Source organism: Temnothorax americanus, unplaced genomic scaffold (assembly GCF_048541705.1).
Source record: "Temnothorax americanus isolate GAGA-0224 unplaced genomic scaffold, ASM4854170v1 Scaffold9, whole genome shotgun sequence".
Classification (NCBI taxonomy): Eukaryota; Metazoa; Arthropoda; class Insecta; order Hymenoptera; family Formicidae; genus Temnothorax; species Temnothorax americanus.
In genome coordinates, this window is record NW_027509812.1 from 6,003,322 (window position 1) to 6,022,219 (window position 18,898).

General features: G+C 38.8%; 1 long non-coding RNA gene across 1 annotated transcript; it reads right to left on the minus strand.

Annotated features, from left to right (window-relative positions):
• Positions 1-186: 186 nt before the first annotated feature.
• LOC143907965 (uncharacterized) lies at positions 187-17,599 on the minus strand. The gene is made up of 3 exons (XR_013260012.1): positions 17,514-17,599; positions 335-599; positions 187-249 (listed from the first exon to the last, which is right to left on the minus strand). It is a non-coding gene; the product is annotated as an uncharacterized LOC143907965 (long non-coding RNA).
• Positions 17,600-18,898: the final 1,299 nt, after the last annotated feature.

Here is an 18,898-nt window from a genome sequence, read left to right on the forward strand (position 1 = left end):
TAAATTATATACACGGGATAGTCAGATACGTCAGATTATTCTAACGAGCCTCAAGATCAATTTTTTATGAGCAAAAATTAACCAAAATAAAAGACGTTGATGACTTACTCGCTGTTCATTAATGTAATATGTCAGCATATCGCTTTTTAGTGTTACAATATATATATATATATCATAAACATTGACAGTCACTTTAGAATTAAGAACTCGAGTTAAGCCTTTAAGTTCAAGCAGAAATGTATGCGAAACCTGGATTAATAAAACTTAAATTATCGGAAATTATCCTTTGTAATCCAGGCAAGATATTTTTTATAAGTGGTTCATAAACTAATACCTGCTATTGCGCAAATGCAACTCGGTGGTAGTCGGTGAGGAAAAGTTTCTCACTCATCAGATAGCGTGCGGCTGGCGTGTCCTCTTAGTTCCCGCACAAAAGCATACAAATTGCCATCTCGCACGGGACAATGCGACAAGCCTGACACCCTTGGTTCCTCCGGGTGCCCCGCTGTCTCCCGCACGAACGCATAATCCGCGATTCAAGAACATCCATGTGGAATGCGTAGCGATCCAGCGATATATATATATACCCGTATACGTACCTGAAAAAGCAACGAAAACTAATGTTACGTAAAAAGAAACTTGAGTATCGGCGAAATAGGGATTTGGCATACACGGCGACGTGTCTTGAAACAAATTAGAATAATTTCTCTTTTGCAAAAAATATTGGACTACGAATAATTTCGATGTCGTGATTTTAAAAAAGTTGTCAGATACATTGCGCTCCAAAGCTGCAACGTCAGAGAAATATACAATCTTGTTTTACAATCTTAAACTCTACAACGAGATACAATCTTGTTCTTTTAGCTAATCCTTTACTTAATCCAACTTCAGCAATAACTTCTATGGATTTATTCATCGAAACACATAACATCACACAGCATTATTGTGAAATAATGGTCCAGAAGTCCAAATATCGGCAGTTGGTTCTTCTATACAACTACGTTCAATTTACTTTATTTTCACACGTATATGTCCCTTCTCCGGTGGAAATACACGCTTCATATATCGTAAAACATATGACTTTCGCGGGCTACCACGAAGGAACAGCTGGACGGCTCCTCTTTCGCCCCGAAATCCCATTAATGTCCATAAAGATTCGTCGGATGACCAGCGGCGACGGTAATACGTGAAAATCGGCTCTCTATCGGCACAGATGTCACCGTGTCGCCGGTCAAGCGAGCAAATCGCAAAACCCGATCGGTCCGTGAATCGATTTCACGCTCCTACGATTCTCCATTTTTTCCTAGCTCCGCACGTCGTCCAAGCAGTATCATGGAACTCATGGAAGCCGTCCTTGGGAGGTACCATGAATACCGCATGGAAGGATTTTGCGGTTACCGAATTCAACGCAACCATTATGTACGCCCTTTAGCGATGTATACTTTGTGATCGGGATGGACGAAGACCTCGTCGAGAATCCTCGCATTTGGATTATCTATAAACGGACTATCCGCAAATCTGATCAGCCATAGTCGGATTTTGGCCGTGCGCATAATGAAATATCCTTCCAACAGTATAAAGCTTAAGTGCACTGATCAGAGATAAGATATTACCTTCAGAAATCTACTTAAAATTCAGAAATTAATATTATATATACGATAGTTTAATTATACAATGACGCAACTGCGTAACAGTTTTCTAAAATTTCGCTATCAATACATGATTAAAAATATTTATATTTAAATATTGTATCTTTCTCTCTTAAAATTATAGAGTATCCAATATCAAGATTATCAAAAGAAAAGATGTACATGCTTTGATTGCATTATTACTAAAAAATAATAAGAACCGCTGCTCGTGTGTGTCGCTTCTTTAATTACTTATAGAATTGATTTCGTCACCGCAATTATAGCACTATTAAATATGATTCCCACATCAATGGCCGTCAACAGTACGGCCGTAGAAAATTATGAATGCCAATAGTAATCATTAAAGCGCAAAAAAATCACTTTTATTAGACTCGCGCGAAAAGCACCGCTTAATTTTATTACACTATTAATCGCACCTATACAAGGCGACCACTCCTGAACGTTACGTCGTTACGCTCAATTGACGCGATAACTACTCGATTCTATTAAGTTTTCTTAAGCCTTTCGACATTCGGATTTCGTGGAAAGTATCCCCAGTAGACCACCACGTATTATGTCGGAGTAACGAATCAACAAATCACTCGTAGGGCAGCAAGCAACCGGTATCTTCGCGGATGCGTCAGCAAGCATAAAATCGTTAATGTTATTGTTATATAGCTATGAAAACATACCACGAGGGAATTTGCAAACGGAACTTTCACGCCAGAAACGGGATCGCAGGCCCTTTTGAGCGACGGCGGACCGCTTATTTGTCCGCGTCTCGTTTACAAAGTTCTCCCTTCAAATTTCTCAAATGAAAGTCGAGAGCCGCACATTGTTGACGCAACCCTTTGCCCGTCTGGCACCGGCACTCAGGATGGGCGGAGTATTTTCGATCGTGACCATACGAAAGGGCCATTCGCCGACGATGACTCGCGATTTTACCGCAGCCCTTTTTTTTCGATGCCGCTACGTTGCCGCACGCACGATCCAAATTAGCCTGCATTTTTAACTCCAACAAGTCGCGAGCGACGAGAATCAATACAATATAATAATTTCGTGGTATATTCTTCAATATGTCTTCGAATGTTAGAGTTAAGAGATTGCTTAAAATGCGAAATCGAATTATTAGTGAAAATGACCGCAGTATAACGCATCAAATTTTAATGTTATATCAAAAATTAAAAACTTCAAATTAATACTTCGTTAAAGTAAAATTTACCTCAAACTAAACAACAAATAATTTCTTTTTTGTATTTATCCCCAACTAATTTTATCTTACTAATTTATAAGTCAAGAATTATTACGCTAATATATTTATTAATAAAAATCGATCCTAAACTTTACATTTGCTCAATTTTATGTGTGTGTGTGTGTGTGTGTGATAAAGTTTTTATATCTTTTTTTAAAACATATTCCACAAAAAATTGACTCCTAAGTCAAAAAATTGATCAGTAAAACTGATCGAATTTCTCATTTAGACAAATAAATCGACTATCTTATCTCAATTATTTTTTATTCGCAGGAGAATCAAGGAGCGCATCCTTTCGATACGACCACGCTGCATTCTCGCAGCCGACTTCAACGGGAACGACTCGGTGTGATCAAAAAGTTCAACGAGGGCTACCTAATTGGAGTGTATCGTTACACATTACATCCGTTAAACGGATCACGCACGCACGCGAGGGTTTTATTTCCCGCTCCGACTGTGATTATTACCGATAGCCAGGAGGGCCAGATGTTCCGCCAACGCCGCGCGCCGTCGCCGTCGCCGTCGGTCGCCGTGATCGACGCTGCCGCCGCGCCGCCACGCCGCCGAATCGCTGCCATTGCAGCCCGATGACGGCCCCGAAGGATCCTCAATCAGTTTTTATTATGTTTCCGTTGTGGGTCGCGTGGCACTTTCATGATTCGTTCTTTTTCGCCGTTCACCCGTTCCTAATCTCGTCGCCGCCGCCGACGCTACCCCGCCTCTCTCTCTCTCTCTTTACCATGCACTCCGACCCCCCACTTCGGGGGCCCAATCTTTATCCGTCGACGTATCTTCATATTTCTTGCCGTCTTCTTTTCTCTCGCGCGGGAGAGCCTTCGATCCTTATCCCAGTATCTTTTGGGGGGCCCTACGGAGGATGAACGACTGGACGTGGAAACGAAATGGACAATCGTACAGCTGTTCGCTCTCGGGGGCGCATCTGCCTCGCATCCAACGCGTGCAGTTTAAAAAAAAAAAGAAAACTACGGAAGGGGCCGCGATTTCATGTTTTCGAGTCGCTCCGATTAAACGCTCGGGAGGCATGTTTGTTATTCGCTATCGAAGCAGAAGAAAGATTAGTTGGCCCACGATTACTGAAATTGATGTCTTATTGGAATCAATTCCCAATTAACCAGATATAATAACGCGAATGTAATATTTTTTTAACTTTATCACGTTAATTGGGACAGGAAATGTATAATATATCAATCTTATCTTCATGCATGACAAAGCAAAGTCTAAAATCCACTACTTTACTTAATATTGGTTTCAATATAAAATGGATTTTTTCATAAGTTATAGTTTTAACGAAGTAAAGAATTTCAACAAAGAGATTCTGCAGGATAGATCCCAAAATGTCACAAAATTTTTTCAAACTATATAAAATGTAGCACTGCAATCGTTAAAAAAAGCTATTTACTATTATAGAAATAACAAGCTAAATTCATTAATTTTTTTCTAATTATAGCTTCGTAATTTATTTTTTAGCTTACCATTTAAACATTTTCTAAAAAAATTAAATTTTTGTACTAATATTTTATTAATATATACATAAAATATTTAGAATAAGATTGAGACTGATACAATACAATTTATTCTCAAAAGAAAAAAAATCATTAATTATTATATTTAATTATTAAAACCTATGTTCAAAACATGTACGTCTTTGCATATAATATAATATAATATAATGCATATAATATAATGAAAAAAAATTCTTCCCGAACATGGCGCCATGTTTTAGGATACAAACGAAGCGAGAGAAAGAGACACGATCGCGGAGTACCGTTGGGACAATGGCATTAATTGATGCGACAATATTTGTGTCGACCAAGGCTACTAAAAGTCGTTCGATTTATTTAGGATGAAGTGGGTCGTGTGTACATACATATCTACTTTGTCCCCCGGTAGTACGTACACGTGAAATGAACATCCGTTTTTCGGGTAGCTCCAACGTCTTTGCTTTTAGGGAGCAGGAATATCCGCGGGAAATTTCAGTCTGTCATGCAAACGTCGACGCAAAACACACATCTTTAAGGATAAATCAAAATTCTATCAAACAAATCATACATATATATCTCTTTCCAAAAATATTAAGCGTATAACTTTATCTATTTCAGATTTTTATTGCAAAATATTGGCTGAATATATATAGCGAGCACATTGGAAAGTAATTATTTTATTTTTGGTTCAATGGTACCGTGGAATTTTATTTCCAGTGCTTTTTCGAAATAATTGTGTTTGAAAAATATCACTTATACGAGTTGGTTTCTCTTTCCGCGTGACTGCGACTAATTAATAATTCAAACGCAGTTACAAGCAACTTCAGTAAATTGCATCTTCAAATTGAAGAGAATCTCTTCCCTTCTCGACCAAGTATTCAGCCAAAACAGATACTTGGACCCATCAACTTGAACCTTTGTGGTAGCCGACCGTCCAATCGTCCATTAATACAATTAACTCCTAATTAGCGTCGGCCGTTGGAAGAAAGACGAAAGCCAGGCGGCTACCTGTCTTTGAACAGAAGAATCGTAATCGGCCTTAATTCGTGCTAAACCTCGTTCATCGGTGCGATCCATCAAGAAACTCCCGTGTGAAGCGATTCTTTTATAGCTACGAATGTACATCAAAGTTGTATAAGAAGCATTGATCAATTAAAACCGGCGGTTAGATTAAAACAGATAATTCGCTACGCAATGCCTTTAAAAGCCGCGGTTGAATAGAAGCAATTTTTGATGCGGCATCACAGTAGTTCTTTCTAAATTATTTCTAACTAGCATAAAAAAAAACTTGCTTTATTAGACGACGTTGTATTATTATTCATGTAACTTCTGTTTGTTATGTTTTTTTACGGATTAAAGTAAATTTTTATTTTCTGGAACAAAAAGTTTTTATAAGTAAAATTATTTTGAAAAATTCCTTTTAAACGAGATATAAATTATTTCGATCCATATACATAAATAAAGCTATGTGTATTAGTTAATGTAGTATATAACTTGTTCTGTCAATTAATTTGTATAAATAATGAAAAATAATATATCTGGTAACACATATATGTAAGTAAAACTATAGCATTTCGAATATCGTAGAGAGAATGCATATCTTGTTTCCGTATAAACAGCTTGTGAACGGATTACGTAATTATCGCATCTCGGATATTTCCATAGTTTAAAAAATTTTACAGAAAAAATGCAACGAATCAGTTGCGTAAGCAATGCGTTTATTTTCGTATCAGCTTTGGAGAAAAATATCATATTACTCCGAAAAACGTGTCAGCGTCAGCGGATGCGTAAAATACAAAGCGCGTATAATGTTTCTGCTCTCAGTATTTGAAAAATGTACCAAAAAGGGACTGTTTTCAATAGCATTAATTGAAAAACGTAAGTATTCGTATTTATGTTTCGCACTATGAGATTTTCTAACATTTCTCATGGCCCTTTTTGCGTAAAATGCCTGTTTTTTAAACAACACATTCATGATTTTGCAGAAATAAAAAACGTATAACTGCACGAAATATCCGACCTTCTCTTTTTCCCATCAACGGAAACGTGTCGACAGACTCAATCTTCTCCCGACAACTCTCCTCGAGACGCCTTCAGCACTCGGAAGTGTACTCGAGGCTTTGAAAGTGGCTGCTTAAAAAAAGATTAAAGAAGAGGCACGATCTCGGAGCTCTCACGACTCCCCCACGATGGAGCCGATGGAAGGCCCATTAAAGCCGACGGGAGTGTCCTTTCTGTCGGAAGTCCCGGAAAATGGACACTTCGTGTGCACAGGACGCGGAAGGGGACGACGCGGTACCACGACGAAATTCGAGCCGCGGATCCGCGGGGACGAAAAAACAGATTTCGTGCCTTCTCCCGAGAGAGAAAGAAAGAGAGAGAGCGGACGCGGCGCCATGCTCTCGCGCTTCTCTTTGCTCATCCACGCGCGAGTACAATGCACGCACGGGTGCACAATGCGCGTCACGCATGATGGATCGCTATGGATATTAAAGATTGAGATATACCTTCTCTCTACGTGTGCGCGCATCTCGATCGGACGGTCGATTTCGCGGCAGATACAGCCTTTTAATATGAAGCAATCTTTCTCTCTTTCTCACTTCTTGCAATAATTGCAATAATGCAGAAATTATTAAATACCAAAAGTTATCAAATAAATTGTTGAAATAAAATGTGATGCAACCTAAAAAAAAAACAGCTGTTTCAAATAAATAAAACTTTATTAAAGTGATTTTATAGAAGTCAAAGTAAGATATTATTACCCGGTATATAGAACGTTATTATATCGAAAAATCTATTTCATTATTAAGAACGATATCAAAAGAAAAAAGGCGTTACCGTCTATTTGGGGATCGTAGAAATGTCTATCGGCGCGAACGCGAGTTGTTCTCGCGTCTTAAATCTCTCGGAAATAGTCAAAAGGTACCGCGGCTCATTTACAAATTTTCAATTTAGCCACTTCGAGCGTCGGAGCAAACGATTTTATTCCCGCCGGATCGGAAACCTCCATAGATTATCGCGTTATTTTCCTATCTATTCTAAAAACGAATAAAAATAAAGAAACGATGCTATATCGGAGTTCAAAGAGCTCCGTGTGCGAGGTAGTAAGGGGCCACGCGACTCTTTCGTGAGACCCGGTTTGGATACTGCTCGTAAATCCAAGGGCGGTCTCGTGGATCAGTACCCTGCTGTACGCTACTTGCCTTCAGGGTTGAATTTAAAGATCGTGGCTATCTCGAGATCCGTGCGTCTCCCTTTGGGTCCAGACAGAACAAAATATGGGCCGGCTTGGTAGCCCCTGATCTTTGTCGATCGTCATATCCTACGCCCTTAATTAAGACACTGAAAATGTATTTAAATACCATTGGTATTATCTTAATTCTTGGACATAAATATATCCCGATTGTTAAGAAAATAGAAACAAGTAAATGTGAGGAGCAATTAAGTATATATGTGAAATTTTCTCTGATGGCCTTGATATATATTTGTTTGCGTCGTTGGAAAGTATACGCTTCATATGTGGAATGTTGCTTTATAACTAAAATATCGGAATAATCATATGGTTCTAATAATCTGATATAACGAGATCGAAAGATGCCGATCGTAAATCCGAAGGCAGTTTCGTGAACTACTACCCCGCTCGTTACTTGCCCTCGGGCTCGAATTTAGAGATCATGGATACCCCGAGAAGCCATCATTATTGGTTCCCGTCGAAAAAGTAGCAGAGGGTCTAAGCCTGCGAGATCGTTGTGCGTAGAATTTTTATTTTAATTAATGCGTGAGCGTACATGTAAGTAAAAGTTTCTTTTCATTTACTAAATGCCGATCGTTATTTAAAAATACGTTGCAATTATTCTAACGTCCAGTAGAGTGTGCTCACACGTGTGCCCCACGTGTTTTTCGAACACGTCAGAATTATTTTCCGTTGGGTACATCGATGCAATCTCGATCTGATGTAATAAAACCGCAATGCCGATCATAAATTCGAGGGGGCGGCATTGTATAGACTAGCTGCTACTCCACTCCCAACTTGCCTTTGGGTTCAAATTTGAAGATCACCGATATCCCGTGGAAGCCATCATTACCGGTTATGATCAAAACAATATGGTCCGTATCTACTACCGTAACACGATTTCGCTGCATTTCTTTTCGCACGCGTTCACTTCGCAGAACTTCAAACCGATTTACGTTTCTCGATCAAGAAACGACATTTGTAGTTTTATACGTTTACAGAATTCTCTACACACACTACAATATCCTACGCCGCGAATGCTTTTTTTATCAAAGCTTTATGAAGGGAAGATGCACTTCGAATCTCGGGACTCGCTTCAAAATTTGATCGCTTCTTCCCTTTTTTTAGCTAAATGATAGACGATACCAGTCGGGGTTTACGCCCCGAAAAGTGTCCCATAAACCATCACTAAAACACCGACGGTGAGCTGGCTGCCGCGAAGGATAACGGTTTTACCTGCGCACCAGTATTCGTCGTCCCAATCTAGCCCGCTCGTCGATCACGGATATTTGGGGCAGGACTCCTTTTCTACGCGATATCATTCAACGACTTTTCTACCTGCCTACGTACCGCTCGTCTCTTATTCCATGATGAGCACGTGAAAAGCTCCGATCTGAATACAACGGGTGACTCAAAAGCACAATCAATTCACATAATATAAATTTAAGAAAAAATAAAATTATTTTTGGCAGATGGAAAAAATGTAATTAATAAATTATGTATATACTGTATATATTGAGTATTATAAATTTTACAAAAATAACATAACACTTTAAATATTTCGTATTTTATAAGTTATAAAAAAGTAGATATAATTAATTACAAATCAGTGTTTAAGAATTCACTCTTCTATTACAAATATTATAATTATTTTGTCGTAAAAAACACAAATAAATCTTTATATCTAGAATGCAAGTAAAACGGTCACTATGTATAGAAGATTCTCGACGGGATCACTAGGCATAACCCACATTTCGAAGAGTAGGGCTGTCTTCTTGACAACTCGGCGAAGTACCGAGCCCAGAAGAGAGAGACAAAAAATCAAGAAAAATACGCGCACGACACACGACAAACTCCCTTTTCACTCTGGAATCATACCGGAGTTAGAATCAAGGCTTAATGCCATTTCAGACGTGGCTCTCGCGTATGTGAACAATACACAACGACAATGATCGCTCTCCCTTCCGACCTGGATCCCAATCCTACACCGAATCTCCATCACGAAATGCCTACCTGCAAACTCAATATTTCGTGACCCTTATTTTTGAAGAGAGACCCGAAAAAAGTGGAAGTATAACGTTGTCTCTCATTGAATGTATGATTTTAATAAACGTTGGACACGACACGTGAATATCTCGATTTGCACGATTCACGACCGATTGGCTATATAAACCTACACTCAGCCATTATTGTAACTTTATTTTTAATGTATTATTTATTTCATCGAAATATATATACCTACGTATCTCGTGCGAGTATCTTACATCTTGTGTATTAAAAAATTAATCTGTAATGCTAGGATACAAAAAACTAAACATTTGAATAGAATATACATAACGCGACGATACCAAAAGAGATGAAATGAAGGATGCAGATTCAAGAAGCGCCCTTTCTCACAACAATAAGAACGAGAGCAACGGAAAGATTAATAACAATGCGCAATTTCGGAATCATGAATGGCAAAGCAACCCCCTTCTCGATCTGGATTTTCTTCCAGGTATAACCGTCTCGCCATTTCAGAATTCCGCGACCTTTGAATCAGAAGATGTTGAAGAAGCGAAAGAGGGGCGCATCCGATCGTGGAATGCATAATTACTCGGCAATCAGTTTTTTCGTCACTCCTTACTTCTCGGTAAGGGAACGAGCGATGATGCATTTACATACATCAAGCGACATGGGCGTAACATAAATAAATGTAAAAGTGTGTCCCTAGACAACTGCAATTTTATGTTCTATTATTAATATAAAAGCATATAAAAATGAAAAATGAAATAAGTATGATTGTACGACATATTATTATTTCGTATATATTACAAAAATACTATTATTTTATGTACAGATACATACATTTTGTTCGCAGGAATAAATAAAGCACCTGCATTCATATTTATTAAAATGACAAAATGCAATTTTGTCTCAAAGATTAATTCCTAGCTACGTCCTTGCCCGCGATTCTAAAGAGAATCCCGCGAAGGAGTCCCGAAAATTTGTCGCGTAATTTGTCCGCCATTAATTCCACCCAATTCTCTCCCGTTGCCGAGCGCTGAATAATTTTCTATCGTGAGAATTTCGCGCGAGAACGTTTTTCCACCCGACAGCCGAGCATTACGCAGTCAGGAAGGGTGACGCTACGGTTTCCGCTGCCGATTTCGAGATGAGGCCGCTCGCAAAGAGGTGCAAAAAGCGAGGTAAAAATATTTAGAAAGAGTTAGATGAAAGACGATGTAAACAAGAATAAAAATGGCAGATATAACTCAACCCTTTGTTCGTTTGTGAATCAAACTCGGGTGGGTCGTTTTGAAACAGCCCTTTGTTTGGCGGACTATCCCCTTTGCACTGCTTATTTGCAAAAGACGTTCTTTCGGAAAAGTCGGCGCGCTTGTGAGAAATCCCGGAAATTGAGAATCTGAAGAATTGTCCTGTCTATTGGTTCTTTAGAAGGGTCTTTCCGGTAATCAGGGTTACAACGAACGTTGAGACGGAAAAGAGCTTCATTTTCCCGTCAAGAACTTCAGGATAATTACCGCCGATTCCGTGAGAGACACTCGAACGATGAGTATTACGTGAAAATTCGAAGAAGGTCGGCGTTCTTTGAGCTCACTTCTTGTCGATCCAACCTATTTCCGCTGCACTCGAGTTTTATCTAATGAGACATTCAAGTAGTCTCGCCATGCGTCTACCATACCTTCTCCACACGACTCCATTATAAAACTCATTTAACTCAAACATTTCAAAGGAATTTTCTCGATTGAAAGGATCACTTTTCGTGTAAACAATTTATTTTATATGCGAGTAATTGTTCGGTTTTGAGAGATTGAAGTAATGCGTTATACAAGCCTAGGTTATACAACGTTACCTTGCGGTGTATAATCGATATACGTACGTTGTTTTCTGTGGTCACTACGGTTTCTATTATACCACAGAAGATTGGTATCACATTACTGACATGAATGCCGATGCTAAGACGGCTCTCTCCGCGGATTAGGTAAATTAAGGGAGCGATCCGGAAGAGAGAGCCTCCTGCTTATTGAATCGTCCCAAAGCTGAAGTGGATGGTTCTTTGAAACGACCTGGTTCACATGAAACAACCTGGCGTAAACCACAAGGATAAACAACACCCGACGACACAATGCGAGAAATCGATACTCGGGTATAAACCGTAACATCGGCATCTTTTGAGAATTAGAAACCCATTTTGAAAATTCGCTCGGCGAATACGTTAGAATTTCGCCGTATCCGTACGTTATTTCTTCCTTTTGAAAGCATTAACTTTAACGTGAATAATTTTAAATTAACTCTTATATGATTGTGTCGATAATTTTGTTTTGCGTGACAGTTTAAAATATTAAATTCAGTTACATACTTTATTACACGGCCTCCGCAACGCGAAGTGCATCTGCATATTTCTGGTAACACGATATTTCACACGATAAAAAAAGAGCGATGGGGAGAGGGGCTAATTTTTTACCGACTATTCGACAAACGACCGGTTCGGTGAAAGCAGAACGAAGTTAAGGATACGCGAAGATCTTTACTGCTTTCAGAAAGTAAAAGCAAAAACTTGTTACGATTCCGTTTGTCAGTATTACATTTATTATTCGCACATATTTTACGTCGATCGAAAAGTTATTTCTCTGAGATATAAAAGACAAAGTTCATCTCTCATACTGCTTTCTTTCTGCAGGTGACACAATTCGTTTTATTTCACGATCATGGCAATCCAAATGTTATTATTTTGCATCAAAGAGAAGAACATTGGGATTTCGAAACTTTAAACGTTAATTCATTTTCTTGAGAAACAGAGTTCGATTCTTTTGCTTTTTAGTCGGACATCGATACGAAAAATTAAGAGGCAGATCTCGTCGACAATCGACTCAGGAAATGATCGAATCTCTCGATCTTCCCGCGACGACACGGAGAATTTACGAGAGAAAATATTCGAGCTGGCGCGGTTTAACGCGAGGCCCTCGTCATCGTCTCACTTAACAAACCGACTAACGCACGGAGGAGGGGGGGGGGCCAGTTCTTGAATATTTTACGCGTAAGGCAGGCAGCTGCCCCGAGAAGATCGGATCGCTTTCAAATTATCCGGGCGACTTGCTTCGAGTGTCCCCCGCGCCTCGCTTCGTGTTTCGCATGCACGCACGCGTGCGAGTGCTCCTTCACGCGAGCGAGCGCCTTGGCGGCTCGAGGGACGCGCAACTCTGTTACTTTTCATTATTTTTAAACGACCGCGAGAGGTGTATGTACGTATATAAATATTTTACCGGTATCGTAACACGGGTCTTCTTGCTCCGCTTTTTTTATTTCAAAACTTATTGGTCGAGACTTCGGTCGTAAAGTTTGCAACGAAATTCCGTCTACACATTATAGCTCTCGACAAACGTCACGCATCTCATGTTACGCAACGTTTCTCGATTTTGATTACTTCGGAAAATGCGTGCGTGTTTCGCACCAGGTGCCGATGTAACTGTCCTATATGAACCTGAGATTATGGAAGATAACTCAAATCGATTAATCGTTTCCTAATTAATATTATAAAGTAATTTTTTTATATTGATTTTTTACCATTTGTAATAATAAATATTTCATGATAATTAATGTATAAATGCTCCAATAAATGCTAACTAATATTGTAGTCGTAGTATCATCGTACATTATACATTTCTTATTTTAATCACAATCTCGTGTGTCGTAACGTGCATATTTTACTGTTTCATCGACATTATAAAGTAAATTTTTTTTTTTTTTTAATTGATCGCTATATCTGAAAGTAATTTTCGAAAGGCACCTTTATCGACGGTATTATAGTAAGGACGATGCATCACAGTTTTTGCGGAACTTAATCTACATCGAGAGCCGCAGGGGAGTGGAGATAATTACTCAGATGAAAAACGCGGGATCGAGAAAGTTGTCGTGCAACGGGCCACGTGCCTGGCATGAGATAATGAAAAGTGCCATTTTTTTTATACATTTTATCTCGGACGAGAACTCTTTGGCCCGCCGGGAGAATAAAAATTTCGCCCGACACCGAAACTGGGAGAGCACAAAATGCGCAATTAATTGCGCGCGACAGTTCATTATTAGTAACCGCCGCGCACAAGTTATTTTGTAAATTAAAGGTGAGTTTTCAAAGGAACCAAACGTAGATTACCGATTAAGAAAAAGGCGAGCCCATGTACCTAATTAATGAAGAAACGGATTTCATCCTGAAGTACACGTAAGAAACATAAAAATCTCTTATATCAAAAGTGACAACACAAAAGAAGAAGCAGATTGTAAGAACTCTGTGAAAATTATTTTTCTCATGTACATTATAAATTTCAGAGCTTTATAAAATAGCATGCATATATTATGATAATCGTAAATGCCATTCATGTTTAATATGTTTTGTAATTAATAAAAAGTTTGGTAGACATTTACAATCGTCGAATAAAAATTCGCTTTTTCTCTCATTTTTCAGTATAATTGAATTACACTGATTGAAAAAATATATAAACAAAATTAAGACAGAGGTAAATTTTATGCTGTATCTAGAGCGTCTCGAATAAATAATTACATAAAAGTAATGCGGTTCCACCCACGGAGGGTAATTATCAATTTCACTACAGTGAATTTTCTTTTTCTCCACCATAATATTTCTTTTTGTCTCGGTCGATCACGGAAGGTATGCTTGAACTACCTCATCCTCCGTCTTCGTAATTGTACTCGTGTTTCCACGGTCGAGCATTCGGGATCGAGGTCGACTTTCGTTCCTGAAATTCGATCGAGAAACGTCCGCAAAACGGTAACCAGCAAAAAGAACCTTACTCAATGTCGCCGACTTCTTGGTTCGAACACTAACGTGTTCACAATTTGTTACTCTTAATTACTGTTAAGCCGCTCAGCACCGTGACGATGGTAATTACAGTAACATTTAAGAAATGGTAATGATTTTCCTTGTCCGGGTTCTATTAATTTTCATTTTGTCTACTTCATTGTACTACATATCAAATTATTATAGATATTATGTGTAGTTATAAACATAATTTAAACATAATTTCGTTATTTTCGAATTCATATCTACATACGTATGTACGAGTATCAACTTTATATGCATAGTAATTATAATAAAATTTACAAAAAAATAATTACTTATTAATTATATCATTATTTATACTTTTTTCAAAAATAATAATCTTTATCAATCTTTTGCGAGATTTAAAAAAATGAATACAATATTCTAATTCGTGGTAAAAAGATATAACTGATATAAATATGCTGATGCTGAGATTCAATGATCAGAATCAAGTTAATTTGTTATTCAAAAATGTTTCACACGCTACCCTCGATAAAATAGTTTGTTAACGATACCTATTGATACATGTACAATGCTCATATCTTTGGAAATCCAAGCACCGAAAAGAGTTGCGGTTCAGCCAGCTGTACATCCTCGACAAATGGACTCGTTCGACGAATAGATATTTTCGATTTTTCCACGATGGAACGATCGACGATGACTAGGACATTTTTACGTTTTCAATCATTTCTCTCACTTCATCTTTCTAATATATCTACTGTTCAAATAACTGTATCAAAATTTTAAGCAAAATTGTCGACTATAAAAATCATTCGTAATTTGAAAATTCATTCAAAAATGTTATAATTGACGTAAAACAAATGTAAATTATAATAAATATCTAAAAAAATTATATTTCAATAAACATTCATTTTGTACGTAATGTCTTCGTTTATAAGGATACATTGTATGTTAACAAATAAATGGTTAAAAAATAGTTTCTTCAAAATAAATAATTCAATTAGCAAGAAAGTATTATTAAGATTTAAGATATAACCAGACAGTGATAAAGAATGGGAACGATGAGATATCTATATAGAAAAGAAATAATATAATCCATTGATGATCGTTCAATCGACTAGTATCTGATTCAATCGCTGACTATTCCAAAGCGAGGCGTTACGATGGACGCAATTAATAACAAGTTGTTATTTAACTCAGAATGGAAAAACTCAGAACGCGCGCCGTTCCAGCAGCCTATTAAATCATCTGAGAACGGGTCCATCCGCGGACCATAAAGATCCCTTCGATCATCCCGAGGCCTGGCACGGCCGGGGGTGAACGGGCCTAATTATTCACCCGACGAATCGGTTCCTGCCGAAAAGTGGATTACCACATCCTCCCCGGTGAGGAGCGAATAAGACGCGACCATTCGTTAGTATCCATTACACACTCCCCGCCAAGTTTGTATACATATTGCAGCTATCGCGAGTTAACAAGGCGCATTAATTATTTTCACTCGCTGACCAGGAGACACCCCGTCGGGAGAGCCCTCTACACGATTGCGGATCCCTCCGGCCTGGCCCTCATGCCTGTTCGCCCTTTGAAGAGGCGCACGGGAATTACGATTGCCTGAAGAATACAGCTATCCTGGTTATAATTAGTAACTAATGCGTACATACAGGATACTAATAACAATTTTTTCCCCGTTTATATATAATCTTTTGTATTACATCGCAATAGATTACGATAACAAAAAATAAATATCGCTAACCTTTCTATTTATAGAAATATCAGTTTAGGGATCTAAAGGGAAGAAAACCACAAAGGGAAGATTCCAGACGTCAATAAAATTGGATCGCTAATGGCCAGATTTTCTAAAAGATTACGAATCGATTCTCGCACACTCAACCGTTAACGGAAGCGCCTATATCATCCTTCCTGTCCCGACCCCTGAAACTGCTGAATCGTTGTGTCATGGTCGCGTCAAAGTTTCATCTTCGTAGCTGATCTCACGCGATTCCGATCGCGCGATGCACGCGAGGGACTTATAAAACTTTCGGAAATTTTTTGCCTCTTTCCATCTCTTCTTAAAACCATATATCGTCTCGCTGCAACACAAAGACAGTTCTGATCTACCATCACCCTTTCCGTTATATTCGGTTTGCTTTCAAAATTTTTTGTGCATAAAAAACTTTTTCACAGCAAATTTATCGCAACGTCATGAAAATAAATCGCACATGTATGCTAAAATTAAAATAAAAACAATGGAAAGAGCTTGAAAAAATACTGTAAAAAATTATGTATGTAAAAATATATTAAAAACTTCTATGTTTAGAAAGTTTAACTGGGTGCCTATTCAAAATTCCTATTCTATTTTTTGACACATTTATCGTATAACAATCATTCTGTATATAACAGTAAATAACAAAAACACCGAACAAAGCTTTGAAATTTCGGCGGAAGGCAGCGTGGAAAATATTTCGAAACGCATTTCACTTTCACATGACGCGCGGATACAGGTCCATTTTCAGATTTTCCCACGCGCGCGAAGGCGGTCTTTTCTGCCGCAGGGTGAACCGCCGCAGGCTCCAAAACATTTGCCGTCGAGAAAGAGTATACGACTTCTGGACCACCGGGTGTGCACGGTAGAAATCCATTTAGTACGAATTTCACACTAACATCAAATACTTATCGCTCACAGGTGCTTTAATAAACAAATATTTAACCGGCTACATTGCCGTCCATCGACCATCGTAAACGTCAAGCCCATTTCGTGGCTTGAAGTAACGCGGTATGAAAAGTGTCGCTTCCCGAAATGGCGTTAATACGTCGCGGCGACAAGATGTTTATTCGCGTCTGGATGAAGAAACATTGACACAGGGAGATAAGAGGAAAAAGTCTGGCGCGTGGCAAGGTGTCTCCAGCTAGACGAGCGGAGGGCGCAAGCAGGAAGATAAGAAGAGAGGAGAGACCGACGCGCCGGCACAGCGTGTTTATTATTCCCGTTGCATTCACCAGGAAGGATAGACGCACGGGGTGCCGATGGAGACGCAGCCTGCGAGAAGAACTGCGTGGACGATTTACTAATTTCTGGAAGGACGAAAATGGCACACGATACCTCTATCGACGGTCTAGTCACGCGAACGCGATGGAATCCTGATAGCTTCTATTTTCCCGCGCACGTGCTGCTGCATCAAACGTCTCAGTGCACCGGAATGGTGGCACTCGCATGTCCGAGAATAACAACGATCATCCGTCGGCTGATCGAAATCTGTAATTCAGTTAGCCGGAATTCAGTTTTCCATAAGCTCTTCTTAGCTTCACATAAGAGAATTCTGTAGTTAACCCTTTTGGTTAACCTGATGTAACACGTTTATTTTATTTAAAAAATTTTTTAAGGAAATCTGAAAGATATATTTTGCTAAGATTATGCAATACTTCGAGCATTTGAAGAGCTTATATATACAGATAGATAGATAGAATTGCACGCAAGTTATGTTGAGTTCACAAGAGTAAAATCATAAAAAGTTCGATAAGAGCGAAGTTACACAGCATTTTATAAGGACGAATCAAACTTGCCGATCAACATAACTTTGAAAATTTATAATTCTTGTTATCGGTTTATTGTACTAAAACAAAGCTTGATCCGCGTATTATCGGAATTTAACTTCGCCGTGCAAGTTGCAGAGCGTGATTTACAAAACGTCGGTATCTCAAATAGGTCTGTCCCCCCGGTATCAGTAAGAACGCGCGCTTAAAATGCTGATGCGGCAGTCTGTGCGCGGAGGACTTGGTAATTTCTGGAAGGACGAGAATCGTCACGAGACCTCCATTGAAGATTCAGTCACGAATGTTCGATGGCATCTCGGTAGTGGCGTCTGACGATAGTGCGAGCGCGCGCTGAAGGCTGAAAAATGCAAATTCAAACGAGTAGAGAAAAAAAAGAACGCGAGACGTATACGTATAATATAATATACATATGAATATTTATGCTCATGAACTTTGTAAACTTCGTAAACGGGCCGCAACAGATATTTCTATTGTTCGCGATACCACACGAAGCTTTCGTGATACGCAACAGGCACAAAAATCACTGTTATTAGCGTCAACTTACGACATTCAGAAACTGCATTCCTGCGGAATGCGATATGATATATATATTCCCAATTTAACAGCTCGCAACGAGTTTCTTCTTCGGGCGAAATCTCTATGCAATATCGCGATTTGGCACGAGACTCCGAGGTTGGATTTGCATAGAGGTAGTAGCCCCCAGCGACGCGCGCATTATACATGCTGCACAATTATGCACGTCAATATTTTCGGAACAACAATTACATGTAATTTCGGGGAGTTAGCAGCACTAATGCCGGAACCCCATAGGTAATCGAGGGTAGCGACATATACATGGCTGATTCATGTTGGCATATTATTCATGCAAATATTCATTAAGTAGACATTCAGGCAATTAAATAAATTATGTTCAATTACTTTCTTATAAATAAA